The following is a 17,885-nucleotide window of genomic DNA, read 5'->3' as shown; positions in this document are numbered from 1 at the left end:
GTACCCAGTCCCACAATGAGGTACACAGATTGTGAGTGTACCCAGTCCCACAATGAAGTACACAGATTGTGAGTGTACCCAGTCCCACAATGAGGTACACAGATTGTGAGTGTACCCAGTCCCACAATGAAGTACACAGAGTGTGAGTGTACCCAGTCCCACAATGAGGTACACAGATTGTGAGTGTACCCAGTCCCACAATGAGATACACAGATTGTGAGTGTAACCAGCCCCACAATGAGGTACACAGATTGTGAGTGTAACCAGCCCCACAATGAGGTACACAGAGTGTGAGTGTACCCAGTCCCACAATGAGGTACACAGATTGTGAGTGCACCCAGTCCCACAATGAAGTACACAGATTGTGAGTGTACCCAGTCCCACAATGAAGTACACAGATTGTGAGTGTACCCAGTCCCACAGTGAGTTGCACAGAGTGTGAGTGTACCCAGCCCCACAGTGAGGTGCACAGAGTGTGAGTGTACCCCTGCCACATATTGACTGGTAAATGAGAACACTGAGCTCCTTATAAAAACTGAACTTCTTTCTCAACTTTTGATTTCAGCAAAGAACAGATCTCACTGCTGGATTGTCAGCACTGCACTAATCAAATGTGTAGGTGGGACCCGGACTATATGTGGAATGGGATTATCCTTAAATCAGGACTACCTTAATTATCCCTAGATCAGGACTACCTTAAGTCTGAATTATCCCTAGATCAGGACTACCTTTAGCCAGGATTATCCCTAGATCAGGACTAACTTTAGTCAGGATTATTCCTGGGTCATGACTACCTTTAGTCTTAATTATCCCTGGATCAGGACTATCTTCAGGTTGGAATATCCCTGGATCAGGAGTATGTTTAGGCTGGATTATTTCAGGACCAGGATGATCTCATAAATTAAAACTTCACAGATCTGAGCTAACCTGGCGGTGACCCTTGTGATTAATGATCAGTTGCATCATTGAGGAGATTGAGAAAGGTCACCATTCCCAACAGGAGCTTTAACTCCGGGTCCAGTGGCTTCCAATAGTGCAAAGTTAAATTTCAGGTTTGCCCCAGTAGCTTTGCAGCTTCCAAAACTGAGGTTTAGATGATAACTTCATGGTAATAAACAGGAAAAAAGAAAAATGTAGCCCATGGATAATGAGCTCAGAAGTGTGGGTTCAAATCAATTTTCAATGCACAGCTCTCGCAAAGGACCTCTCAGATGGGAGTCAAAGATCACAAATGGAATGAGTCCTGTTGGTGTCAAGTTTAACCTCAGGCATCCATATTACAAAAAATGACACTTCCAGATCGGTGTTGGGAGTTTCAGTATCCTCTGGCCATACAGTACAGAGAAGGAGATACTATCAAGAAAAGCAGTGATCCTACTGTATACCTTCCTCCAGTTCAAAAAACAACCGTTCACCACTACTCTCTGTTTCCTGTCACTTAGCCGATTTTGTATCCATGCTGCCACTGCCCCTTTTATTCCATGGGCTTCAACTTTGCTGACAAGCCTATTATGTGGCAGTTTATCAAACGCCTTATGAAAGTCCATATACACCACATCAACCGCATTGCCCTCATCAACCCTCTCTGTTACTCATCAAAAAAACTCAATCAAGTTAGTTAAACACGATTTGCCTTTAACAAATCCATGCTGGCTTTCCTTAATGAATCCACACTTGTCCAGGTGACTGTTAATTTTGTCCCGGATTATCGTTTCTAAAAGCTTCTCCACCACTGAGGTTAAACTGACTGGCCTGTAGTTGCTGGGTTTATCCTTACACCCTTTTTCGTACAAGGGTGTAATATTTGCAGTTCTCCAGTCCTCTGGCACCACCCCAGTATCTATGGAGGATTGGAAGATTATGGTCAGTACCTTCGCAATTTCCATCCTTACTTCCCTCAGCAACCTAGGATGCATCCCATCCGGACTGGGTGACTTATCTACTTTAAGTACAGCCAGCCTCTCTAGTACCTCTTCTTTATCAATTTTTAGCCCATCCAGTATTTCAACTACCCCCTCTTTTACTGTGACATTGGTAGCATCTTCTTCCTTGGTAAAGAGAGATGCAAAGTACTCATTTAGTACTTCAGCCATGCTTTCTGCCTCCATGAGTAGATCTCCTTTTTGGTCCCTAATTGGCCCCACCCCTCCTCTTACTACCCGTTTACTGTTTACATGCCTATAGAAAACTTTTGGATTCCCTTTTATGTTGGCCGCCAGTCTATTCTCATACTCTCTCTTTGCCCCTCTTATTTCTTTTTTCACTTCCCCTCTGAACTTTCTGTATTCAGCCTGGTTCTCACTTGTATTATCAACCTGACATCTGTCATATGCCCCTTTTTTCTGCTTCACCTTACTCTCTATCTCTTTCATCATCCAGGGAGCTCTGGCTTTCGTTAACCTACCTTGCCCCCTCTTGGGAATGTACCTAGACTGTACCCAAACCATCTCCTCTTTAAAGGCCACCCATTGTTCAGTTACAGTTTTGTCTGTCAATCTATGATTCCAATTTACCCGGGCCAGATCCGTTCTCAACCCACTGAAATTGGCCCTCCACCAATTAAGTATTTTTACTCTAGATTGCTCCTTGTCCTTCTCCATAGCTAATCTAAACCTTATGATACTATGATCGCTGCTCCCTAAATGTTCCCCCACTGACACTTGCTCCACTTGACCCACCTCATTCCCCAGAACCAGATCCAGCAATGCCTCCTTCCTCGTTGGGCCGGAAACATACTGATCAAGAAAGTTCTCCTGAACACACTTCAGAAATTCCTCCCCCTCTCTGCTCTTTACACTATTATGAGGATAATTGAAGTCCCCCATTATCTCTACTCTATAGTTCTTGCACCTCTCTGTAATTTCCATGAAAATTTGTTCCTCGACATCCTTCCCACTAGTTGGTGGCCTATAGAATACACTCAGGAGTGTAATGGCACCTCTATTGTTTCTTAACTCTAACCAAATAGATTCTGTCCTTGACCCGTCCAGGGCATCCTCTCTCTCTCCAGCACTACAATATTCTCCTTAATCAATACTGCCACCCCCACCCCCCTCCTTTCTTTCCTTCCCTATCTTTCCTGAACCCCTTGTATCCAGGAATATTTAGTACGCAATCCTGCCCTTTTTAGAGCCAGGCCTCCGTTATCGCCATGACATCCTAGTCCCATGTGGCTATTTGCACCTGCAGCTCACCAACCTTGTTTACTACGTTGCGTGCGTTAACACACATACACTGTAAACCTATCTTAGACCTTCTTGTATTCCCTCTTAGTCTGTTCCCATCTAATACTGTACTATTTCTTACTCTAGTGCTATCTGTCTCTCCCAATCCTTTGTGCACCTTGTTTCTCCTTTCCAATGCTACATCCTGGTGCCCATCTCCATTCCAAATTGGTTTAAACCCTCCCCCACAGCACTAGTGAACCTCCCTGCGGGGACATTGGTTGCAGCTCCGTTGAGGTAGAACCCGTCCGGCCTGTATAGGTCCCACCTCCTCCAGTCGGTCCCAATGCCCCAGGAATCTAAAGCCCTCCCTCCTGCACCATCTCTCCAGCCACGCATTCATCTGCTCTATCCTCCTATTTCTGTGCTCACTAGCATGTGGCACCTGGAGTGATCCAGAGATTCCTACCTTTGAGGACCTGCTTATTAATCTCTTTCCTAGCTCCCTAAAATCTTCCTGCAGGACCTCATCCCTCTTTCTATCTATATCGTTGGTACCGATATGGACCACGATCTCTGGCTGTTCACCCACTCTCTCCAGAATGTTCTGCAGCCGCTCAGTGATATCCTTGATCCTGGCACCAGGGAGGCAACATGCCATCCTAGATTCACGTCTGCAGCCGCAGAAACGCCTGTCTGCTCCTCTAACTATTGAATTCCCTATCACAACATCCAGGCTTGGGCTGACAAGTGGCAAATAACATTCGTGCCAGACAAGTGCCAGGCAATGACCATCTAAAACAAGAGAGAGTCTAACCACCTCCCCTTGACAGTCAATGACATTACCATCGCCGAATCCCCACCATCATCATCCTGGGGGTCACCATTGACCAGAAACTTAACCGGACCAGCCATATAAATACTGTGGCTACAAGAGTAGGTCAGAGACTGGGTATTCTGCGGCGAGTGACTCGCCTCCTGACTCCCCAAAGCTTTTCCACCATCTACAAAGCACAAGTCAGGAGTGTGATGGAATACTCTCCACTTGCATGGATGAGTGCAGCTCCAACAACACTCAAGAAGCTCAACACCATCCACGACAAAACGGCCCGCTTGATTGGCACCCCATCCACCACCCTAAACATTCACTCCCTTCACCACCAGTGCACCATGGCTGCAATGTGTACCATCCACAGGATGCACTGCAGCAACTTGCCAAGGCTTCTACGACAGCACCTCCCAAACCTGCGACCTCTACCACCTAGAAGGACAAGAGCAGCAGGCACATGGGAACAACACCACCTGCACATTCCCCTCCAAGCCACACACCATCCCGACTTGGAAATATATCGCCGTTCCTTCATCATCGCTGGGTCAAAATCCTGGAACTCCCTTCCTAATAGCACTGTGTGAGAACCTTCACCACACGGACTGCAGCGGTTCAAGAAGGCGGCTCACCACCACCTTCTCAAGGGCAATTAGGGATGGGCAATAAATGCTCGCCTCGCCAGCGACGCCCACATCCCATGAACGAATAAAAGAAACCTCTTGATTTCCCGATCTTCCTCCTCCTCCCCAGTACAGCTGAGCACGAAACTGAGCACTAAAAGAAAGACTTGCATTTATATAGCGCCTTTCACGGCCTCAGGACATCCCAAAATGCTTTGCAGCCAATGAAGTAGTTTTGAAGTGTAGTCATTGTTGTAATGTAGGAAACACGGCAGCCAATTTGTGCACAGCAAGGTCCCACAAACAGCAATGTGATAATGACCAGATAATCCGTTTTTTAGTTGAGTTGGTTCAGTGATAAATATTGGCCCAGGACACCAGGGAGAACTCCCCTGCTCTTCTTTGAATATTGTCATGGGATCTTTTACGTTCACCCAAGAGTAAGGTTGCCAAATCTGGTTGGAGGCATTCCTGGAGGTTTGATCACATGACATTCCGATCATATGATATCTGGCTACACGATGCCTGATCATATGACATGTGATCACATGACTTCTACAAATGTTATTGTATTTACCTTATAAGGGGGTCCCTTGTAGTTGAGTATTTTTGCTCGTGGTTTCGCACCAGCAGCTGTTGTAAGAGAAGTTCCAAGAACCAGGAGGTGAAGAGGAGAAACCAAGGGCGGGGGAAGAGGGAAAACCAAGGAACTGCCCCCATTTCAGAGACCCCCCCCCCCATTTGCCGAGGTTCCCTGTTCCCAAACTCTCCAGCCCCCTCCTGACTGCACACCATGCCAGAGGCTTCTCTAACATCAGCTAGTGACGTCACAGAGTAGGGGGTGGGGGGGCACTGCGGCCGGAAATTTAAACTGCTGATCTCCCAGGCTGCTGGAGGCAGTGCTCGGGGAGGAACCCCCAATTCCAGGAAACTCCCAGTCATTCCAGGGGGGTTGGGAACCCTACCTGAGAGGGCAGACGGGGCCTCGGTTTAACGACTTATCCGAAAGACGGCACCTCAGACAGCACAGCACTCGCTCAGTACTGCATTGGGAGTGTCAACCTAGATTTTGTGCTCATGTGTCTGGAGTGGGGTTTGAACCCAGGCTCCTATACTGACTCAGCAGGTAAGAGTGCTATCCGCTGAGCCATGGCTGACACCGTAGGAAGGAGCATTGCTAGGAGAAGCTGTGCTGCTGGTTTCTCATGCAGAGTTTTTCAATTGATGTGGAATGCGAAGATGCAGCTGCAGTATCTCTTATGTTCCTGGAATAACATAGAGGCCCCATTTACCTCCATCGTGTGTCACACTGAGAATAAGATTTCTCAGTCATGTTCGCTCTCGACGTTTAAAAGGGTATTGTTTCTCGTTCTACTGAGAAGGAGGAAAAAGCCTGCTCCTGGTGACAGGAGCCTGATTTATACTAGTGCCTCTGGAGCCAAGCAGCAGTCCTGTGTGTTTTCCACTTTGTAAATTAGAAACATTCGCCTTTCAGTAAGCTAAAGGCCAGTCATGTTTTCCAATCTCAGACTGCGCTGACATCATTTCCTTGCAGCCCAGTTGCTGTGTTCTGCATGACAGTCCAACAATGAATGTGAGCAGTGCCCAGGGCCTCAGCATCTTGCAAAGTATCGAGAGTGGCTAGTGCTTCTGGGCTAGGGATTAGAAAACGCTTCAGATCCCTTCTCTTGAATGCTATCCAGTGACCCCATCCCCTTCTCCCTCCTCCCACAAAAACGGCAAGCGTCTGAATATCTGACGAGTGTATGATTCACTCAGTTGTGATGCCCCACAGTCAACTAGCCTGCCAACTCATTGTGCAAACTCACATCTGAAGAATTCACACTTAGTGAGGTCATGGAGGGCTACTTTGGGAGGAGAGAAGAGTAATGAGGAAAAAACATTAAGAAGAAATATTTTATCACTTCTTGAGCAGGAGACCTGTTCCTAGGACTCTGCCAATCCTCCTCTGTAACTATTCGCTAGGAGGTGTGTCAGAATGGCCCAGATTGTCCAATCCCTCTCAATGTCTCACCTGTACATTACAGTCCATGGGCTGGCAGTCTACGAGGTAGAATTATGTTTTAGACCAAGCTTGCATGAGGCTACATCTCCAACTTGCACATTATGAAGTGTCAGTGCAAGAAATGAAAGTGAAGGGACCATTTTTGGAGGCCTCAACAGAATCACGTGTTCAACCCTCTAATAATGCAACTTCAACTAGCAGTCTCACGGAAACAAATAAAATGGAGAGTTGGCATGGGAGGCGGGGGGGAAGGGGAGGGGAAGGGTCATGCTGGCCTACCCATGACCTGGAAAATATAGGCTTTCGAAGAAAGGTCGAGGGTTGGGCAGGCAAAGAGGATGAGGAGAAGAGTTTCTGAGTGCAGGGAAATCACAGCTGATGGAGGAGTGGAGATGCACAGTAAATCTAGCCAATATTTAGACCTCACGAAAGAAAACAGATTATCTGGTCATTATCACATTGCTGTTTGTGGGGCCTTGCTGTGTTCAAATTGGCTGCTGCATTTCCTACATTACAACAGTGACTACATTTCAAAATAGTACTTCATTGACTGTAAAGCACTTTGGAACTTCCTGAAGTCGTGAAAGGTGCTATATAGATGCAAGTCTTTCGAGTCTTTCTTTAAAACCAAGTTGGAAGAGTGTGATGGGATAGAGAAGAATGTTGAAGTAGGGCAAGGCCCAGGAGGGATCGTGTTCAATTTTGCTTCTAATTGGAGAAATTTCAAATGTCCCTATGTGAAAGGTGCTTTCTTGTAGATATTGTTTCCTATTGGAGTTGTCTGATAATTAAAGGCACTTTTGAGACTGTAGAAATTAGACACATTCTGGGCACTGCAAGATCAAGACAACTAAACTCTCCCAGACAGCACTGCTATGGATTAATGGACCCTGGACTCACCAAACTGGACAGCAATATGAAGCTGTCTGCCTCGCAATTGCTGAATCGCAACATTGCACTATAGTTTGTGCCCCTTTTAATCTATAGTTTGAGGTGAGTTCTTGGTTCTTGTGTTATCAAACAGGGGGGAATGGAAAACTACTCCTGTTTTGGCGCAGTGACATCGTCAACTACTCCCAGGGCCAAACTGAGAGTGAAACTTTCCATTCTACCTCATCTATGTAGCTTAACAACCAACCTCAGAAGATTATCCCCTATTGTAACAGTGCGTCCCATACCAACCCTTCATGTTACCTGAGACTGTCAGTTGACTACCAATTAGGGGCAGTTTTGTGCTACAGAATCATGGCCATTTGGGACTGGGAGAGACAATCCAAAGGTATCTCACTTAAGCTTCTCACAGCTAACACAGAGAGGTGACTTTCAGCCCAATGGTTTGATTCGCATCTCGATCCAAGTCCCTGAGATGAAATAACTCACATTTATAAAGCCCCTCTCACATAATGAGTCTCCCCAAGGCATTTTATAGGGGGATTGATGGGCACTGAGCAGGAAGCAGAGGAGGTGACTGCAAGCATGGTTTATGAAGTGAGTCTTAAAGAGGTTTTTGAAGCAGAGGAGAGGACCAGCAAGGCAAAAAGATATGGCTGTAGTGCAGGAACATCGAGGAGTGGAAATACACTGTAGGTCAGAGTCAGAAGAGTGATGGTTTGGAAAAGATTGGAAAGGTTGGGCGGAAGGGAGCCATGTAGGGATCTGAAGATGAAGATGAGTTTGGAAGGGCAATGATCTAACTGACTACCTCATCCCTTCCTGTTTGTGCTATTTTCAAATAATACATCACACGGTGTCTAATGACACATTGACATGTTCTTATTTCAATAATCTGTGGGGGATACAATAGTGGAAAAATGGAAACTTGGCAATTTTTGTCAAGGCGGTCATTTCAAGTTGAAATTTTCACCAGGTGGCCAGTACCTTTGGACACTTACTGGGCACCAGATTGAAACAGTTGGGGGCCATTTCCAACACAGCCCAGATGATATGTAAACATTGTATGAGGTCAGTCCTGGTGGTCACATTGATTAACATCTGCCTGGCTGGAGTGGCCAAACAATTGGGACAATGGACACCTCAATGTTGGCAACCAAGAAAAGACACGTTTCTGCATCAATGATCCCATTGCCAATATCCCACTGCCTGCCCTGATTCAGTCCCAAAAACATCCCGCCTCCTATTTCTATTTTACAATATCCAGCCAACTCAATCCTTAAACCAGATGTGAGTTTGAACTCGCCACCGATCGCCAGTTCATGTCTGTACATCCGCAGCTAAGCGTCTGGTTCGAAAAGAAAAGAAAGTTTGTGGAGACTTTCTAACTTTTTCCACTTTTGTTCCTTTTGATGCTTTTGCGGGATCCTCTTGGATCGGGAGCCGATTTGCATTCCTGCACGTCCCATAGTTGTGCCATTTCGATTCGGGACCCCTTCTGAACTAGTTTGCAGCTAATGTCTGAGCCAGCCTGAGCAGGGAGGGAGAGAGAATCGGTAAATGCTCATCCATCCAGGAGCCCAGGTGATTATCAGGAACACGGTGAAGGCACCAGCAACCTCAGCCCAGGAAAACTTTCACTGGACGATTTAAGGGTGTGCAACTCAAAAAGGGAAAAGCAACTCGCTCCGGCTGTGTGAGAGTGAGAGAGGTCCCAGACATACCATAAACCCACCCAACCGACCCTCAGGGGATTTACTGTGAAGATTGGACCATTCTCGCTTGGACTAAAGGTAAGTTTGGAAACTTGTCGACCTCTCTCTGTAAACTCTTCCTGGGATCTGGTTGTCTTTGTGTAACTGGGCTGGTTTTGCAGCGAATCTGTCCCTGTACTGGGCATGTTTTCAGAGTTTGGTTGGGGTTGTGCTGTGGGAGTGAGAGGGTTTGTGAATCCAGCTCTTGTGTTGCTTGTTTGACCGTTTTGCTGACTTTTGTCTTTGTAAAGGGAGCGGGGCTGCGGTCTGGAGACTGGTCCCGGGGTCTAGGGCGGGGGGAGTCCCATTAAAGCGGAATGTGATACCTGGGAGTCCCAACACAGGCAGTGATGGAGATCAGGGGGAAGAGGCAGAAACTGGGGAACATCATGGCATAAATCATGGACATTTCCCCATGTTTTTGGAGAAGAAATTCAGGCTGTTGGAGGTGTGAGTTGTGCTCTCTGCTGCTAAATATGGTTAAGTCGTTTTAAAATGGTTTATTAACTAAACCTCAGTTCAAACCAACTCTCCCCTCCCCCAGTTCATATTAACTCTCCCCCTCCCCCAGTTCATATTAAATCTCCCCCTCCCCCAGTTCATACTAAATCTCCCCTCCCCAGTCTATACTGACTCTCCCCAACCCCAGTTCATACTAACTATCTCCCTACCCACAGTACATACAAATTCTCCCCACCCCACTCCATACAAACTCTTTCCCCCTTCAAAGGCTTTCTGAATGTGAATGTTTGCAAGGCAACCCCAGGAGGGTATCAATATTTGCAGGGGGTCCCCAGGAGCGCATTACTATTTGCAGGGGGTCCCCAGGAGCGCGTCATTATTTGCAGGGAGTCCCCAGGAGTGTGTCATTGTTTGCTGGGATTCTCCAGGAGTGTGTTAATTTTTGCAGGGTGTCAGCAGGAGTGTGTCATTGTTTGCTGGGATTCTCCAGGAGTGTGTCAATATTTGCAGGGAGTTCTCAGGAGTGTGTCATTATTTGCTGGGATTCCCCGGGAGCGTGTTAATTTTTGCAGGGTGTCCGCAGGAGTGTGTCAATATTTTCAGGGAGTCCCCGGGAATGTGTCAATATTTGCAGGGAGTTCCCAGTAGTGTGTCAGTATTTTCAGGGGGTCCCTGAAAGTGTGACAACATTTGCAGGGAATGCCAGGAATGTGTCAGAATTTTCAGGGCGTCCCTGGGAGTGTGTCAGTATTTGCAGGGCATTCCCAGTAGTGTGTCAGTATTTTCAGGGGGTCCCTGGGAGTGTGTTAGTATTTTCAGGGGGTCCCTGTGAGAATGTCAATTTTGCAAAGAGACCAGGAGTGTGTCAGTATTTTCAGGGAGTCCCCAGGAGTGTGTCAGTATTTGCAAGGAGTCCCCAGGAGTGTGTCAGTATTTGCAAGGAGTCCCCAGGAGTGTGTCAGTATTTGCAAGGAGTCCCCAGGAGTGTGTCAGTATTTGCAAGGAGTCCCCAGGAGTGTGTCAGTATTTGCAAGGAGTCCCCAGGAGTGTGTCAGTATTTGCAAGGAGTCCCCAGGAGTGTGTCAGTATTTGCAAGGAGTCCCCAGGAGTGTGTCAGTATTTGCAAGGAGTCCCCAGGAGCGTGTTAATTTTGCAGGGTGTCCCCAGGAGCGTGTCAGTATTTTCAGGGAGCCCCTAGGAGTGCGTCAGTATTTGCAGTGAGTCCCCAGGAACGTGACAATATTTTCAGAGGGCCCCAAGAGTTTGTCAATATTTGCAAGGAATCCCCAGGAATGTGGCCACATTTGCAGGAAGTCCCCCGGACGTGTCAATATTTGCAGGAAGTCCCCAGGAGTGTGTAATTATTTGCAGGGAGTCCCCGGGAGTATATCACTATTTGCAGGGAGTCCCCGGGAGTGTGTCAGTATTTGCAGGGAGTCCCCGGGAGTATATCAATATTTGCAGGGAGTCCCCTGGAGTATATCAATATTTGCAGGGAGTCCCCGGGAGTATATCAATATTTGCAGGGAGTCCCCTGGAGGATATCAATATTTGCAGGGAGTCCCCTGGAGGATATCAATATTTGCAGGGAGTCCCCTGGAGGATATCAATATTTGCAGGGAGTCCCCTGGAGGATATCAATATTTGCAGGGAGTCCCCTGGAGGATATCAATATTTGCAGGGAGTCCCCGGAAGTATATCAATATTTGCAGGGAGTCCCTGGAGGATATCAATATTTGCAGGGAGTCCCCTGGAGGATATCAGTATTTGCAGGGAGTCCCCGGGAGTATATCAATATTTTCAGGGAGTCCCCTGGAGGATATCAGTATTTTCAGGGAGTCCCCTGGAGGATATCAGTATTTTCAGGGAGTCCCCTGGAGGATATCAGTATTTGCAGGGAGTCCCCGGGAGTATATCAATATTTGCAGGGAGTCCCCTGGAGGATATCAGTATTTTCAGGGAGTCCCCGGGAGTATATCAGTATTTGCAGGGAGTCCCCAGGACTCATAGAATCATAGAATCTTACAGCACAGAAGGAGGCCATTCGGCCCATCGTGCCTCTGCCGACTCTTTGGAAGAGCTATCCAATTGGTCCAACTCCCCTGCTCTTTCCCCATAGCCCTTTTCCTTTTCAAATATTTATCCAATTTCCTTTGGAACACTACCATTGAATCTGCTTCCTCTGCCCTTTCAGGCAGCGCATTCCAGATCATAACAACTCGCTGCATAAAAAAAAATTCTCCTCATCTCCCCTCTGTTTCTTTTGCCAGTTATCTTAAACCTGTGTCCTCTGGTTACTGACCCTCCTGCCAGTGGAAGCAGCTTCTCCTTATTGTTTACTGATAGTTTACTGTATTAAAACCCTTCATAATTTTGAACACTACTAATAAAACTCCCCTTTAGCTTCTTTGCTCTAAGGAGAACAACCCCAGTTTCTCTAGCCTCTCCACATAACTAAAGTCCCTCATCCTCGGTATCATTTTAGTAAATCTCCTCTGTGCCCTCTCCATGACATCCTTCCAAAAGTGTGGTGCCCAGAATTGAACACAGTACTCCAGCTGAGGCCGAACCATTTGTAAAGGTTCAGCATAACTTCCTTGCTTTTGTACTCTATCCCTCTATTTATAAAGCCAAGGATCCCATATGCATTTTTAACAGCCTTCTCAACTTGTCCTGCCACCTTCAAAGATTTGTGTATGCACACCCCCAGATCTCTCTGTTCCTGCACCCCCTTTAAAATTGTACCATTTCGTTTATGTCGCCTCTCCTCATTCTTCCTTCCAAAACGCATCACTTCACACTTCTCTGCGTTACACTTTTTCTGCCATGTGTCTGCCCATTTCACCAGTCTGCCTATGTCCTCTTGAAGCCTGCTACTATCCTCCTCACTGTTTATTACATTTCCTAGTTTTGTGTCATCTGCAAACTTCGAATTTATACCCAAGTCCAGGTCATTAATATATATATAAAAAAAGCAGTGGTCCCAACATCGACACCTGGGGCACACCACTGTACACCTCTCTCAAATCTGAAAAACAACTGTTTACCACTACTCTCTGCTTTCTATCTCGCAGCCAATTTTGTATCCACGCCACCACTGCTGCTTTAATCCCATCGGGTTCATAAGAACATAAGAAATAGGAGCCTGCTCTGCCATTCAATAAGATCATGGCAGATCTTCTACCTCAACTCCACTTTCCCATCCAATCCCCATATCCCTTGATTCCCTTAGAGTCCAAAAATATATCGATCTCAGTCTTGAATATACTGAATGACTGAGCATCCACAGCCCTCTGGGGTACAGAATTCCGAAGATTCACAACCCTCTGATTGAAGAAATTTTTCCTCATCTCAGTCCTAAATGGCCAACACCTTATCTTAAGACTATGACCTCTAGTTCTAGACTCTCCAGTCAGGGGAAACAGCCTCTCAGCATCTACCCTGTCAAGCCCTCTAAGAATTTTATACATTTCAATGAGATCACCTCTCATTCTTCTAAACTCCAGAGAATATTGGTCCATTCTACTCAATCTCTCCTCATAGGACAATCTAATCCCAGGAATCAATCGAGTGAACCTTCATTGTACCCCCTCTAAGGCAAGTATATGCTTCCTTAGGTAAGGAGATCAAAACTGTACACAGTACTCCAGGTGTGGTCTCACCAAAGCCCGAGAGCCCCATATAATTGCAGCAAGGCCTCTTTATGCTTATACTTCAACCCCCTTACAATAAAGGCTAACATACCATATGTCTTCCTAATTGCTTGCTGTAACTGCATGTTAACATTCCTTGGTTCATGCACAAGGATACCCAAATCCATCTGGGTTCAATTTTGCTAACAAGTCCATTATGTGGTATTTTATCAAATGCCTTCTGAAAGTTCATATACACAACATCAACCGCATCAACCCTCTCCGTTACTTCATTAAAGAACTCAATTACATTCGCCAGACACGATTTGCCTTTAACAAATCCATGCTGGCTCTCATTTATTAACCAATGCTTTTCCTAGTGACCATTCATTTTGTCCCGGATTATTGTCTCTAAAAGTTTCCCCTTTAGACTAACTGACCTGTAGTTAACGGGTTTAGCTCTCTCTGCTTTTTTTGAACAGGGGTGTAACATTTATAATCCTCCAGTCCTCTGGCACTACTCCCATATCAAAGGAGGATTGAAAGATTGTGGCCAGAGCCTCTGCAATTTCCACCCTTACTTCCCTCAGTAACCTAGGATGCATCCCATCTGGACCGGGTGACTTTTCTCCTTTGAGTGCTGCCAACCTTTTAAGTACCCCCCGCTTTATCAATTTTTATCCTATCCAATTTCTCTACCCCCTCCTCATTTACTGTGAAATTGGCAGCATCCTCTTCTCTAGTGAAGACACATGCAAAGTGATCATTTAGTACCTCAGCCATGCCCTCTTACTGCACAAGAAAATCTTCTCTTTGGTCCCTAATTGGCCCCACCCTTCTTTTGACTATCCTGTTACTATTAATACATTTATAAAAGACATCAGGGTTCCCTTTTATGTTACCCATCATTATTTTCTCATATATTCTCTTTGCCCCTCTTATTTTCTTTTTTCAGTTCTCTGTTCATTCTGTATTCATCTTGATTTCTACTGTATTATGAACCTGACATTTATCATAAGCCTCCTTTTTCTGTTTCATTTTCATCTTGATAACTTTAGTCATCCAGGGAGCACTAGTTTTGGATGCCCTTCCTTTCCCCCTCATAAGAATAGTCTGTACCCGAACGATAATTTGAAAGCCTCCCATTGCTCATTTACTGTTTTACCTGATAATCTTTGTTTCCAATCCACCAGATATGGGTACAGTAGTATAGTGGTTATGTTACTGGCACTAGTAATCCAGAGACCTGGACTAATAATGAGTCATGAGTTCAAATCCTGCCACGGCAGCTGGAGAAATTAAATTCAATTAATTAAATAAAATCTGGAATAAAAAAACTAGTATCAGTAATGGTGGCCATGAAACTACCGGATTGTCGTAAAAACCCATCTGGTTCACTCATGCCTCAGGGAAGGAAACCTGCCGTCCTTACCCGGTCTGGCCTTTATGTGACTCCAGACCCACAGCAATGTGGTTGATTCTTAATTACCCACTGAAATGGCCTAGCAAGCCACTCAGTTGCACAATCTTGCTACAAAAAGTCATAACAATAAAATGGGACGGACGACTAGGCACCAGACATGACAAAGGCAAACCCAAGCCCAGTCGACCCTGCAAAGTCCTCCTCACAAACATCTGGGGACTTGTGCCAAAATTGGGAGAGCTGTCCCACAGACTAATCAAGCAACAGCCTGACATAGCCATACTAACAGAATCATACCTTTCAGCCAACGTCCCAGACTCTTCCATCACCATCCCTGAGTATGTCCTGTCCCACCAGCAGGACAGACCGACCAGAGGTGGCAGTACAGTGATATACAGTCAGGAGGGAGTGGCCCTGGGAGTCCTCAACATTGATTCTGGACCCCATGAAATCTCATGGCATCAGGTCAAACATGGGCAAGGAAACCTCCTGCTGATTACCACCTACCGCCCTCCCTCAGCTGATGAATCAATACTCCTCCATGTTGAGCATCATTTCGAGGAAGCACTGAGGGTAGCAAAGGCACAGAATGTACTCTGGGTGGGGGACTTCAATGTCCATCACCAAGAGTGGCTCGGTAGCACCACTACTGACCGAGCTGGCCGAGTCCTGAAGGACATAGCTGCCAGACTAGGCCTGCGGCAGGTGGTGAGCGAACCAACACGAGGGAAAAACTTACTTGACCTGGTCCTCACCAATCTACCTGTCGCAAATGCATCTGTCCATTATTTTACTGTTCCAATACTCACTAGCGTGTGGCACTGGGAGTAATCCAGAGATGACTACCTTTGAGATCCTGCTCTTTAGTCTCCTCCTTAGCTCCTGAACCTCTGCAGGACCTCAACCCTTTTCTTTCTTTTGCCATTGGTTCCAACATGGACCATGACTTCTGGCTGTTCCCCATCCCTCCCGAAAAATGTTCTGCACCCGTTCAGTGACGTCCTCTACCCTGGCACCAGGGAGGCAGCTCACCATTTGGGACTCATGTTGATAGTTGCAGAAACGCCTGTCTCCGACTATTGAATCCCCGATAACAACTGCATTCCGACACTTTGCTGTGCCCCCCTGTGAAGTCATTTGCCCCACGGTGCCGTGAATTTGCTCTGGACTGCACTCCCCCGAGGTGTCATCACCCTCACTGGTATTCAGCACTGAAAACCGGCTTGACGTTGCCACACTCCCGGAGGATTCCTGCTCTGCCTGCCTCTTCCTACCCTGCCGGATGGCCACCCACTTACTGTCATCCTGAACTCTCTGTGGCTGCGGGGTGAGCAGCTCCTGGAACGTTCGCTCCAAGAAATTCTCAGCCTTCCGTATGCCCTGTAGTGACTCCAGCTACTCCTCAAGTTCAGAAACCGTGAGCTCGTGCTCGATCTGCCGGAGGCATTTCCTGTCCACGTGGTTATCCAGGACACACATAATGTTCTGGACTGTGCCAACATTTGCAGGGAGTCCCCAGGAGTGTGTCAGTATTTGCAGGGAGTCCTGGGAGTGTGTCAGTATTTGTAGGGAGTCCCGGGATAGTGTCAGTATTTGAAGGGAGTCCTGGGAGTGTGTCAGTATTTGTAGGGAGTCCCGGGATAGTGTCAGTATTTGTAGGGAGTCCCGGGAGTGTGTCAGTATTTGTAGGGAGTCCCGGGAGTGTGTCAGTATTTGTAGGGAGTCCCCATGAGTGTGTCAGTATTTGCAGGGAGTCCCGGGAGTGTGTCAGTATTTGCATGGAGTCCCGGGAGTGTGTCAGTATTTGTAGGGAGTCCCGGGAGTGTGTCAGTATTTGCAGGGAGTCCCGGGAGTGTGTCAGTATTTGCAGGGAGTCCCGGGAGTGTGTCAGTATTTGCAGGGAGTCCCGGGAGTGTGTCAGTATTTGCAGGGAGTCCCGGGAGTGTGTCAGTATTTGCAGGGAGTCCCGGGAGTGTGTCAGTATTTGCAGGGAGTCCCGGGAGTGTGTCACTATTTGCAGGGAGTCCCGGGAGTGTGTCAGTATTTGCAGGGAGTCCCGGGAGTGTGTCAGTATTTGCAGGGAGTCCCGGGAGTGTGTCACTATTTGCAGGGAGTCCCGGAAGAGCATCAGTATTTGCAGGGAGTCCCGGGAGTGTGTCACTATTTGCAGGGAGTCCCCAGGAGTATGTCAGTATTTGCATGGAGTCCCGGAAGAGCATCAGTATTTGCAGGGAGTCTCGGGAGTGTGTCAGTATTTGCAGGGGTCCCTCGGAATGTGTCAGTATTTGCAGGGATCCCCAGGAGTGTGTCAATATTTACAGGGAGACTCTATGATTGTGTCAATATTTGCAGGGAGACCCGGGAGTGTGTCAGCATTTGCTGGAGGTCACCATCGGAATATTGATAATTGGAAGGAGTTTTCAGGAGTGTTGTCAATATTTGCAAGGGGGCGTCAGCAATGTATTAATATTTTCAAGGAGTTTCTTAGAGCCTATTGATAGTTACAGGGGGTCTTGAGAGCTGCATTAATCTTTACAGGGAGGAGCTGGAATTGTATTAATATTTATAGGAAGACCCTGTGAATGTGTTAATATTCATAGGGAATCCCAGGGAATGTATCAATATGTACAGGGAATGTGTGAGAGTGTGTGAATATTTACCGGAAGTCCCTGGGAGTTGCTTATTTACCGGGAATCCCTGGGAGTTTATTAATATTTACTGGAAGTCCCTGGGAGTTTATTAATATTTACCAGGAGTTCCTGGAAGTTTATTAGTGTTTGCTGGAAGTCCCTGGGAGTTTATTAATATTTACCAGGAGTCCCTGGGAGTTTATTAATATTTACAAGGAGTCCCTGGGAGTTTATTAATATTTACCGGGAGTTCCTGGGAGTTTATTAATATTTACTGGAAGTCCCTGGGAGTTTATTAATATTTACCGGGAGTTCCTGGGAGTTTATTAATATTTACAAGGAGTCCCTGGGAGTTTATTAATATTTACTGGAAGTCCCTGGGAGTTTATTAATATTTACCGGGAGTTCCTGGGAGTTTATTAATATTTACCGGGAGTTCCTGGGAGTTTATTAA

General features: G+C 46.5%; 1 protein-coding gene across 4 annotated transcripts in view; it reads left to right on the top strand.

Annotated features, from left to right (window-relative positions):
* Window positions 1–8,845: 8,845 nt before the first annotated feature.
* col16a1 (collagen, type XVI, alpha 1) overlaps window positions 8,846–17,885 on the top strand; it is a 410,059-nt gene continuing 401,019 nt past the window's right edge. For all 4 annotated transcript variants that reach the window (XM_068006392.1, XM_068006393.1, XM_068006394.1 and 1 more), the window contains exon 1: window positions 8,846–9,323. The gene's annotated coding sequence lies outside the window, so the exon portion shown is untranslated. The remainder of the gene's footprint in view (window positions 9,324–17,885) is intronic.

The sequence above is a fragment of the Heptranchias perlo genome, chromosome 26 (genome assembly GCF_035084215.1).
Source record: "Heptranchias perlo isolate sHepPer1 chromosome 26, sHepPer1.hap1, whole genome shotgun sequence".
NCBI lineage: Eukaryota > Metazoa > Chordata > Chondrichthyes > Hexanchiformes > Hexanchidae > Heptranchias > Heptranchias perlo.
The sequence above is the reverse complement of the archived record's forward strand: the minus strand, read 5'-3'. Positions and strand labels throughout refer to the sequence as shown.